Raw genomic sequence first — 13,240 nt, forward strand, 5'->3', positions numbered from 1 at the left:
TTTACTGTCCAAAGTTGCAGTTAGGGGTACCCAAGATTTTTGGATAGTGAAAATTCAGCCCGGCCCATAATAATCGGGTATCCGCTAATCTGGGTAATAGGGTACCCGAGTTAATTAAAATTAAATTTTACAAACTGACAACATATACTCATATGTGCTACTGTTATACAATATTACGATTAGACAAATAACGAATGCCGGAGAAGAATTTACTTTAAATTATATTTCAGTGCGGATTTTTTGTTTCCAATTCCATTGTTATACAGACACACAAGCACCAAAGGCCAAGACTAATAACCATTGTTATCCCAGATATGAGAAAGTGAGACGGTGAGTGTGAGTGTGAGTGTGTGTGAGTGTGAGTGTGAGTGAGTGTGAGTGTGAGTGTGAGTGTGAGTGTGAGTGTGAGTGTGAGTGTGAGTGTGAGTGTGAGTGTGAGTGTGAGTGTGAGTGTGAGTGTGAGTGTGAGTGTGAGTGTGAGTGTGAGTGTGAGTGTGAGTGTGAGTGTGAGTGTGAGTGTGAGTGTGAGTGTGAGTGTGAGTGTGAGTGTGAGTGTGAGTGTGAGTGTGAGTGTGAGTGTGAGTGTGAGAGTAAGAGAGGCGACTGCACGAGGGAAATAGATATTGCAATTTGCAATTGAGTTCGGTTTGGATATCAGGGTGAGTGAGGTCAGAGGTGAACGCTAAACGGTAAGAATTGTTGAGTTTTAATAAAATAATAAAAAGAAATCGGGTATCGGGCAGTCGGGTACCCGAATAAGAAGAATTTTATGACACGTGCCCGAATCGAAAACCCGTGAAAAATACCGGATCAGGTATCCCTCCTGTAAATTCGGATATTATCACTATAAATACCCGGTAAATTTGAATCAGGTTGACGAGTTAACGGGTCAAGTAATTCGGGCCGGATATTTTTTATCACCCCTAGTTGAAGTCAATAAACACGGACTAGACTTTCTACTGGCACGTTAAGAAAATATAGGGGCGTTATTATATAAAAGAAACCCAATAATTCGTTTTTTAGAAAATATCCTCAAATTAGATTTGTTAAAAAAGTACATCCAAAATAGGACTAGGAGAGCAAAACTCAACTCGACTCGAAAAATCAAATTTTTCAACTCGAAAAAACTCAAATCGAATTGACTTCGAGTTGCAATTTAATAAACTCGACTCGACTCGACTCGAAAAAAATTCAAGTTCAATTTAGTTGTAAAATGCAACTCTAATAACTCGAAATTTTTGGTAATTAGTGGATTTATTTTCAAGTTCGAGTCGAGTCGTTGGACTTTGTGTGATATATGTATATCACATGTGAAAAAATATGAAGAAATAAATTTGTATTATATATACGGTTATAGAAATTCACTTAAATTAGAATCAAATAATATTATGATATTATAAAATATTATAATTAAATTTAAACAGAAACTCAAAAAATCGACTCGACTCGACTCAAAAAAAATTCAAATCAAGTCTGAGTTGTAAAATATGACTAGTTAAACTCGAATAACTCAAAAAATTTTAACTCGACTCGATTAAACGGTCACTCCCTACGTAGGACTAACCCGCGTCTTATGAAACGAGTGTAAAGGCCTTCATACAAGACGCGACGTACGTCCTACGTGGATGCACTTTTATGAGGACACAATTTTATATTGGTATTAAATACCTCACGTTACGTAGAACACAAGGTTCCTGATATATTGAACTGTCCCGAGAAATTTATCGCGAGTGATATTTAACATACCTCACATTTTCCAAAGAGCAAGGTATTTTGTTTTCCATCCTAAATCACAAGTTCTTATAGGCATGTTCGAGGGGTGTGTTCGGATATTTAATCTTAAAACTTTCATAATTTATAAGATTAGAGGCATAGTATTGAAATTTATTTTTTATTCAAGGTCAATATTGAGATATAGAAGATATTATAAGCGGGTTAAAAATCGCGTTGAATATGGTTCCAAAGCTTGTTTTGTGCATGAAGAAAATGTTAAAATGGTTTGGTGGGCATATTCGAGGGGGTTTTTTATTCAAGGTCAATATTGAGATATAGAAGATATTATAAGCGGGTTAAAAATCGCGTTGAATATGGTTCCAAAGCTTGTTTTGTGCATGAAGAAAATGTTAAAATGGTTTGGTGGGCATATTCGAGGGGGTTTTCAGGTAGTTAATCTGAAAAATTACATAATTTATAAGAGTAGAGGTGTAGTATTGTAACTTATCTTTCAATTGAGATTAAAATCGGAACATATGAGACATTGTAATCAAGGTAAAAAGCAAGTTCAAATTGGTTCCATAGCTTTTTTTTACATGAAGAATATGCTAACATGACTTGATAGGCATGCTCGGAGAAAGGTAAAATTCATATTGTTGAAGGAAAGCTTAAACAAATTAATAAGTAAAATTTAATTAATAATTTTAAAAAAATTTAACATTACTTTTGATTGTATTATATATTTAAAACACAAAAATGTGTTCGTTTAAAATCAACTAATCAGTACGAGAGCATGATCGATTAGGACATTTGTTCGAGTGTTCGGGATTCCTACAAATACTACATAGCTTCGGTTATCCAGTTCTTTTTCGATGTTTGACCAAATCCTCATCACTGTAAATCCTCATTGAGTGTGGACAACCCTTTTTTTGGCATTGTAGTACAAAATTTGATCGTATTAAAAGTTCATCATCAACTGCATCTGGATCCCTTTCATTTCCAATAGGAGAAAACTGGTACTGATACACGTTGAATATGGTTTCCAATAGGTACACGAGATCAACGAATTGCATGTAGTTAATACATACAAAAGAACAAGCAATAATGACATGTGGACACATGTATTTGAAAGTTTGGAAAACTCTGCAGTCCAATATCCTGTCACGTAGATTATCGACCTATGTGTTGTGATGTATGCCTTTTAATTTCCTCGAATATTTTGAAACACAAAATTTATTTTCTTCACGAGAGACGCATATTGCACTCATCGTGTTTGAGTTGTGCAGAAAGGTTTACAATTTTCTATGAAGGTCTGGGTGGACTCTATGACTACCTGCAATCCAGTCAACTACTTGCCTTTCCAAGATTGTAAAGAGGGTTGCCAACCGATAATATGTCGCTTTGACAACAGAATTGATTAGAAAATGTCGCACTTTCTTTAATGACTGACAAGCGTCATAATTGTCAAAAAAATAAGCTCTTTTTCTCAAATAAATAAGCTATAAACATAGAAAATTGAAGAAAGGGGTTGATCCTCATGGATTCAGAAATTTCTAATGTTGATTTGAATTGATCTTTAACCAAAAATCTGTAAAAATTAAGAAAGGGTTCAACAAAGTAAAATAAATTGAAAATAAATAAATAAATAAATAAACAATGCAAGAATAACAAAAGATTAAAAATACTTATGATGAAAAATAGCCTTCAGCTTCGCTTTGCCTCAATTTGTCTCGATCACTAAAATAGATTTTACTTTGGATTCTTGTTGGTTACAGTCTACAAGGACCAACCCCTATAACTTGCTCTTATCTCTGGTGAACTAATTTCCAAAGCCAATCCATGGAACTTAATCCTTGTTTGGACTAACAACGGCTATTGATGTTAACGCCGCTAAGTTTGTTCTGAGGGAGTTAAATTTGCTACAAGCTGATTGTTCTCCCCAATGGTAGATCATAACTTCGATCAAACCAATGCGTGCTCTTTGGATTGATGGTGTCGAGATATCTGAAGAAAAGGCCGATTTCCAATCCAATATTGGCGAAAATCAGGAAAGAAATCTGAAGATATGTAGCACTCTTTCAATTATCACAAAACAGATTGAGCCATCACTCAACTGTAAGCTAAATAGAAGTTTAACTAAGCATGATGGAAATCATATTTAGCATGTAGAAGAAAGAAAATAAAATAAAGAAGATGAAGAAGAAGAAGAAGAAAAATAATCTTTATAAAAATAACAAAGCTAATTAAAGCGAAAAAAATAGTACATATGTCAAGCTTCACCCTTATGGGTATTTATAGCTTGAGAAAACCTAAAGAAAATAAAATAAACTCTTAAGAACATTAAAACACTTAGTTCCTAATAAACTAAAAGTATTAATAATAAACAATTAAGAACCTAAGCAAACTAGAATTCTTATTAATTAAATAATAAAATCTCAAATGTTTGAAATTAATTACAACTTTTAATTCCTAAAGAATTATGGTTCGCCTGACTTTCCTCCTTTGATCTTGAAGTTGGCATTAGCTTGCTCCTAGAAAATAGGAATATTTTGTTTAATTTTCCTTTAATTTTTGTTTCTGGAAAATAGAGTCCTACACAAAATATTAACAAAATAAAACACTCATCAAATTCCCCCTCACTTATTCAATGTTTGTCCTCAAGCATGCCTTAATCAATTATTAAAATCTCAAATTAATAATATTTCATCTCACAATATACCAAGGAAAATCAAACAAGTCATTGATCACATCAATTATCGGAAACAAGGTGACAATTAAGTGAATTGGTACAACTAGTAACAAGTTTAAGCAAAAGCCAAGATATCCCAATTATCCATCAATTTCAATGTAACAAGTCATTGATCGTATCAATTATCGAAAACAAGGTAACAATTAGGTCATTGATCCATCGAGTTTTATAATGTGGTGGAAACAAAGAAAGGGGTAAAGGCACAAAATTGGTTCACTAATGGATAAAAATAAATGGGTAGGTAAATTTGCGTAGATAAGTGGGTTACCCTAGTCATCTTAAAGCATTAAGTTCAACCTGTAGTCTTGATATGCATTTAATCAGAAGTTCTAGATTGTCAAAATTAATCCGGAGCACTCAATTAAACAAATGAGCAAAAATAAGAAGGTATGTTCGTTTAGGCTCAAATCTCACAAGAAAGTGTATTGTGTGTATCGAGTCAAGAAACATATCAACCAATGAACTCATGGAATATCAAGCAAAAAAATTTAAGGAAAATGTCATGCACCCTAAATCCGATAAAAGTGTTATCACAAACTCTTAAGGTAATCAATGAAACAAAGTAGGATTCAAGATTAATAACAAGATATTTCAACAAATCAACCAAAGCAACTCAATTTCAAGCATATAAGTAAACGAGTGATAATTCGATGCAAGTGTTCTCTAAGTTCTCTACCCCACATCACTTAAAGCATATTGTCTCAATATGTAAAATTAAAGCATATGAGAAAGAATAGAGTTATTTCACGTGTTTAGTGACGACAGCGGCTTAAATAAAATGATGGCAAAGTTATCGGATTACAGATTAATGTCGAATTTCTAGGTAATAAAAAGGCCCTTCTTTTTCTAAAATAAAACTAGGGCCATGTATTCGAGCTCAAAACAAATCGATAAAAACCTTAGTGTACCTAAATTCAGAAAATACAAATAAATAAATATAAAAAATAAAAATAATATTAAAAATAAAAATTGTAAAATGGGTTGTATCCCATTAAGGCGCTTTTGTTTAACATCATTAGCTTGACAACATGATTCAGACTACAGGTCCCGAGAGATATGCTTCCTCCACTTTATACGCTTTTTCCATTGAAGAAATTTCTTACGAGAAATACTACGATCATGAAGTTCCTTCATTTTGTCCTTGTATATTTGAACATTTTCATAAGCTTTTCTTCGTATCATTTTAGCTTTGGAAGTTAAACTAAAATAGATAAATTATTTCCTTCACCTAAAAATTTGCTCTTCAAATGTTCCATAAGAGATTTTAACTCTAACGTTAATGCTTGTAAAACATGTGGAAAAAATTTAGATTGAGAATACATCAAATTTAAAATTCTTACTTAGCTTTTCGCCTGATGATTTGTTAGTCCACATTAAAAGCGATGCCAGTTTCAAATTCAAATTTCTGTACAACTCATCAAAAAATTATGTTCAACATGTTCATTCACAAAAAATTTAATTATATCGACAAAGCTAACGTTAGCCATAGAGTCACGATGTTTCATCGCGTTATAAACTTCAAATTTTACCATTTCACCATCAAACTCTAGGGTGAGAGTTCTGCTTCTGACATCAATTTTAGTGTTAACCATGCTTAAGAATGGATGGCCAAGAAGGATTTTAGAGAAGGAGTCGGTTCAATCGTTTTTCATGTCGATGACATAGAAATCTACTGAAAAATTAACTCATTTACCTTAACTAGTAAGTTTTCAAGAAGTTTTTTGGGATAGATGACAAATCTGTTTACAAGATGAATCATTACTCTAGTTTTCTTCAAAGGCTCAACAGAAAGTGAGTTGTGAATAAAAAGCGGGCATAATATTTGTAGAAGAATCAAGATCACACATAGCAATTTTAATTCCTATCTTACCAATTTTACAAGGTATAGTAAATATACATTGATTCTTTAATTTTCGTGGAAGCTTACGTTGAAAAATAGCTGAAATATTTTCACCTAAGTTTACATTTTCATTACCTGTGAGTTTTCTTTTAGTTGTGCAAAGGTCTTTTAAGAACCTAGTGTGTCTTGGTACTTTTTGAGTTACCTCGAGGAGAGGTATGTTTATCTCCACTTTCTGAAAAACATTTAAATTTGTTTCTCTTTCTCTTGCATATCATGTTTTACTAACCTCGAAAAGAATAGAGGTAGTGTCACATAGGGAGATGGCATTGGAAGAAATTGTTATTCATCTTTCTTTTTCCTTTGGGATTTCGCGTCAACTTCTTCATCTTTTTTGGGATATTGATTCTTCTTTTTTTTTTTTGATTATGCGAAAACTTCTTTCTTCTGGGAGCAAATGACATCTTCCTTTTGGATTGGTGTCGCGATAATAGTGCTACTCCAAAGAGTGATGGCACTAACATTTTCTTATTGTTTTGCCTTGATTTATGATGGTAACTTCACTTGTGATTACATTCGTCCCTTGGTCTAAGCCAGTTAACTCATTTGCTTTTGGAGCTCTTGAAAGCGAGCTTCAGTTCTATTCTAAAATTGTTCTTGAGACAGTGCCAACCATTTGATGAAGGACTACAATGATGATTTTGGTGATTGATACGGCTAAAGTGGAGGTGGTCTCGGTTGATACGCTTGGTTTGGTCTCAGGTTTCACCCATAGATGAAGTTTGGAGGTCATTCCATCCTAAATTATAGGTATTTACGTTAGGATTGTATGGTCTCTGGAGAGGTCCCAAAAAATTCCTATTACATTGACGTTTGAGGTGGAGTCTTCTTGTTACAACAGAATAAAATCCATGAGATGGTCTAGCATTATGCATATTTTGAATAGTCTTGCTATAGTAGTTTTGCCTTAAACGAGAGATTGAACAATATCATATAATTTATCAATTTTATTTTCCAATGAAATTTTACTTATTTCTTGAACTCGTCGAGTTGAATAACTTGCAAAGCCAAATTGTTAAGAGTTGGCAGCCATAGTTGAAATCATATTTCTAGTTGAGTTTGGAGTCATATTAACAAGTCTCCTATGCTAGCTGTGTCAATCAGCTTCTTCTCCAAATAAAGTAATGATACGTAAAAGTATTGAACAAGTGTCTGCTCTGATAGTCCTGGTTGTGGGTAGCTAGCGCAAAGTTTTTTGTATTATTCCCAATAGTTATATAACGATTCTCCATTTGTTTATTAGACTCCTATGATTTTCCTTCTTAATTCACTAGTTTTTGTTGTAGGGAAAACCTGTCAAGAAAAAGACGAGTCATATCAGCCCATGTATTAACAGAAATAAGATGTAAATAAAACAACCAAACCTTAGTCGAGTCAGCTAAGGAGAAAGGAAAAGAGTGGAGTTTAATTTAATCCTCAAATACTCCATATGGCTTCACGCTAGAGCAAACCACGTAAAACTCAGTAAGATGCTTGTGAGGACTTTTGCAGAGCAGTCCATTGTAAGTACGTAAAAGATGGATCGAACCCATTTCAGCTCAAACAGTGTTTCTATGTGAGGGAATACAATGAATAACGATTGTTGTTCGGCAAGTACCATAGCTAATTCTTGATTGTCTATTCAGCCGTCAGAATTAATTTTTCAAAGTCTTTTTCAGCGTTAGAGAATGTATTGGTGTCAAAGGATGTTTTCAGATTAGGTTCAGATTGCTACTGCTCTTATTGTTGCTATCACCTTTCTCGTAGTGTACGTGTACATAATCTTCGAGCTAATGCTTTAATCTTAGGTATCCAATCTACTAGTTCGCACGGATTTTTCCTGGCCATAAATCAAAACAAATAATATCAGTAATTTACCAAAATTCCCGATAACGACACCAATTTGAAAAGCTTCGTAATTGTTAAATAAATAAGCCCTTTTTCTTAGATAAATAAGCTATAAATGCATAACAGAGAAGAATGGGTCGATCCAGAAGGATTTGAAAATTTCTAATGTTGATTTGAATTGATTAAATCAAAACAAATAATATCAGTAATTTACCAAAATCCCCGACAACGGAACCAATTTTACAAGCTTCATAATTGTTAAATAAATAAGCCCTTTTTCTTAGATAGATAAGCTATAAATGCATAACAGAGAAGAAGGGGTCGATCCAGAAGGATTTGAAAATTTCTAATGTTGATTTAAAAATTTCTAATGTTGATTTGAATTTATCTTTAACCAAATAATTTGTAAAAATTAAGAAAGGGGTTTAACAAAGTAAAATAAATAAATAATACCATAATAATAAAAAATTCAAAATAATTATGATGAGGGATAGCCTCCAACTTTGCTTCGCCTCAATTCGTATCGATCACTGAAATAGATTTTACTTTATATTCTTGTCGGTTACAGTCTACAAGGTCCAACCCTTGTAACTTGCTCTTTTCTATGGTGAACTAATTTCCAAAGCCAATCTGTGGAATTTAATCCTTTTCGGATTAAAAGCGGCTATTGATGTTAATGTCAATTCTTTTTTAGTGCTGGAAAAGCATGTGCTCGGATTATGGTGTCTCGATGAGAATCGAACTCGATCTTGAAAGTTTGTTCTAAGGGAGTTAAATCTGCTACAAGCTTATTCTTCTCCCTTATTGTAGATCAAAATGTTGATCAAACAAATACACGCTCTTTAGATTGATGGTTTTGACATGTTTAAATGTAGAGGTGGCAAACGAATCATTCAAATTGGGTTCAGTTCGTTCGAGTCATTTCGATTTATACTTAATTCGGGTCAGGTTTCGGTCAGATTGGATCATTTTTGGTTTCAGTTTTATTTGAGTTTATAGTATGTCAGGTCAGGTCATTTTGGGTTTTGGTTTTATTCGTTTAATACCCCAAATTTTTGTTAGTGATCAAAATGTAATTTTAAAAGTTTAATGGCCAAAGTATAAAGTCAGAAAAGCTTAGGAATCAAAAAGGTAATTTTCAAAAGTTAGGTGTTACGAACCCGTAAATGAATAGTTCACCCTCAAGAATGATGTTTTGGTGAAAATCAGTTGATTGAATCGGAATTTGTTTTAAAAGCTATAAAGTGTTAAAGTTCAGTAAAAATTCGATAAATTGGATCGAATAGAAAATTAGAGGAAATTTGAATGATATTAAATTAAGCTTAGAAATATTATTTCCAGATTTTAAAATGATGGAAAATAATATGGACCATAGGATTTAAGAATTTATTTCCATGTTCAATTTTGGAAAGTTGGATGAAAATGGAAAGATTGAAAATTTTGCAAAAGTGTGTGGGCAAAGTTATAAAGGGCAAGATATTTTGTTCATATATGAATTTGGAAAGATGATAAGTAACATGTGGCTTGGTATGGAGGTAATTATCAAGTTTCATTAATGGAAAATTTGTCATCTCCCATTAAATGAACTTAAAATTCATCTAAGCTTAATAATTGGCAAATGTACATGAAATTAACTAGAAATTTCATGAGAAATTCATCTTCAAAATCAGCCCTGGATGAGAGCTTCACAAGGTATGGAGGAAAAAAATTTATTCTTCATTTTCAAGCAATTTCCTTTGGTTTTTTGGATTAAAGCGTGAAACAGAAAATTGTTCTATTCGAAGAGCTCTATCATTTGGTACAAATATTGCATAAAATCTTCCTTGAATGATTAATTTCTCAAATTTTAGGGTTTATGAACATATTAGGGTTCTATGAATTGATAATGGATTTTAAGGTTATTGATTTTGTAGAATCATTTCCAAGCTTGTTTGATGATTAAAACCACCTAGAAATACTTCTTTGATTTTCGGCCTAAACACTAAGTTTGGGGAAATTTGTGATTTGATGAAATTAAGTTAGGGGTTTAATTGTAAAAGCATGGAAATGTTGATTGGAGGTTGATTTCTTGCTTGAATCAAATTGAAATCAAGTTAAATCATGAAACCCTAACCTCTACAGTTTCGGCCCTAAGGAAATAATAAGGGAAATTTTTTGGAAAAATTCTCATGGCTTAGAAATGATTTTTGAAAGGTTATACAAGCTTTAGAAAGTTGTTTGCGTCAATTTGTATTTTTATAAAGTTGGAGGACATATTCTACAATTATGAGAAATTATTTGGGGTTGATGTGTAATTGCTCAGTAGTTGCTGTAATATTCTGGAAATTAATGTTTGAGTGTTGAAATTTAAGTTAGAATGTGAAATTAGGCCATATTGGAAAGTTGGTAAAAGTTGAGGATCAAATCATAAATATGGAAAGATTGGGAACTTAAGTGAAAATGTTATGTGAAGTTTGGATAAAAAGGAAATTGAATGGTCAACATGAAGCGTTAAAGTCAGCATTTATGTTGTAACATCAAATTTGTATCGAATGAACATCGAAATGTTTTTAGGAATTTATTTTCTAATGTGTGCCTATATTAATAAGATTCTAACATGTGGTTTGAAATGTATATGTCTTATAATGATGTTCTTTTAGATTATGATTAAAAACAATATCAAACAATATAAATCTAAGGAGAAGTTTAAGGATGAAATGTGAATTCTAAGCAAGGTTTCAAGCTAAGGACACCACGTGAGTGCATATTTAATTTGTATTTATGTTATCGACCAAACATTGGCTTGAGATGAGCTAGTGATGGACTTACTGTGGTAAGAAGAGACTCCTAATGTTGTGTGACTTTGTGATTCATGTATATGTGTTCATTTGGTAAGCTAATAGAATTAGTGAATAAGCTAAGGGTGCAAACTACTGAAATATGGCTATACTTGTGACTTGAACAGTAAGTTTAGGAAATCACTATAAATTCTACATAAATGATTAGAGAATGAATTTTATACCGATATATTTTTATATAAGTCTAGTTTTGTTTAAAACAAACTTCTACTGATTTCTAGAACTATACAAAAAGATAATAATTTTTAATCGAGGATAGGTCAGAAAGCAAGGCAGCAAATTCTGCTTAAAACAGCTTCTGTAAGTCAGCTTTGAAAATTTACTATAAATTGTGCAAGTAGAACTAGAAGAATTGTCTTATATAGTTAGACTTATATTTTAGTGCTTAGTTTCCATTGGTATAAACATAATACTTTTTAAATGTGTATATTAATACAGAATAATACTTCTTCGAGGGTAGAGCAAACTGCTAGTATACAAAGTTTTTCATAAATGATGCTTGTTATGCTACTCTTATGTTATATGTCATCATAAATATTTGAAATGAGTCTATTCTATTATATTGGCATAATAGTTATGATAGTAATCATATGATGAGAAATGATTTTCATACGCCAAAAAGGAAAGTGATAAGTGATGTTTCCATGATATACATATGTTATGTGAAAAATGGAATATTTAGGGTATGAATTGTCCAATGCACTGTTATATGATATTTGGTATGTTAGTATCTAAGAATAATCCTGATAAGTGAATGGTATATGATTCTGATATAAAATCCCCTTGTATGTGCATTGAGAGTCTTTGATGCATTGTGCATGCCATGAGGTAGAGTTTTACCGATCGATTATGTTTAGTGCATTCGTGCATTCCAGTTCTAATACACTTGTTGCACTCTTGTTTTAGTGCCTTGGTGCACTTCAATAATAGTGAATTTGTGCACTCCTATATTAGTACCTATGTGTACTCCTGTATAAGTGCCTTTGAGCACTCTTGAATCGATGCAATTGTGCACTCGTGTACTAGTGCGAATATGCACTCCTGTATTAGTGCATTTGTTGCACTCCAGTATTAGTGCCTTTGCTGCACTCCTATAGTAGTACATATGGGCACTCCTGTATTAATACCTTTTGGTGCTCCTATGTTAGTACATTCATATACTCCTGGCACTATATGTGCAATTATGGTGCTCATGACGTTTTTATCCTGTGAACTACCATCCTGATTATTAGTACAGTGATATTGTGTTCTACAGTACCTATGCTCTTGTGTAGCACTTAATTTGCATATGACCGATGTGGCAGTTTAACTACATATTGTGTACACTTGATTGACTCACATACCATGCATTCTTATTTTATATACATTGGGCTATGATTGGAATAAGTGAAATGTGCAAGTTATGTATTGATGGAAAGACTTTAAAAAGCTTGTTGTGCATGTCATATGTATTTTATATGATATCTAGGGTTCCTTGATTATTAAGATGTTTCATATTTTTAATATGACATACTTTATTCTATATTGTTATGATATTATCTGACTATGTGTATACTTAGTGTGTTATGATTTTCATGCGAAGGTAAAAGAAACGAGTACAATAAGGAGCTGAGCTTGGCATCAATCATCGAAGACTACTTACCGATATCAGTAATGACATCCTACTATTGTTTTAAATTTCTAGTTGGAACGTATCATGTAAAAACAATTTGTATTATTTTAATGTGTTTTGACACATGTTATAGTAGGAATATATTTTATTATTAAGTTGTGTTATTTAAGAAAAAAAATTTTACTGGTTTCATTTTAGTACAAAAAATGTTTTAAAAAGCATCTGACATCTCTGACTCATATACGGGATAGGGTTTTACAATCGGGTATATAGTAAGTCAGGTCGGTTCGAGTATCGGGTCGGGTCATATCGGATCGTTTTATTTCAGGTAGGGTCAAATCGAATCAGTTGATTTTCGGGTTAGGTTATAATTCAATCAATTATTTTTGATTGGGGTAAACTTTGGATCTTCAGGTCAATTCAAGTTGAGTTTGGTATAAGTCAAATCTAGTATATATAGAATTGATATATTTTTGTAAAAAAAATTGGGTTTGGGTAAATTAAATTCGGCTTAATTTTGGTTAAGGTTATTTTTGGTTCAGTTACTTTCAGTTTGGGTTAATTTCAGATTGGTTAAATTCAGTTTGATTTTGGTTTGGTTT

This window comes from Hibiscus syriacus, unplaced genomic scaffold (assembly GCF_006381635.1).
Source record: "Hibiscus syriacus cultivar Baekdansim isolate YM2019G1 unplaced genomic scaffold, ASM638163v2 tig00013040_pilon, whole genome shotgun sequence".
Classification (NCBI taxonomy): Eukaryota; Viridiplantae; Streptophyta; class Magnoliopsida; order Malvales; family Malvaceae; genus Hibiscus; species Hibiscus syriacus.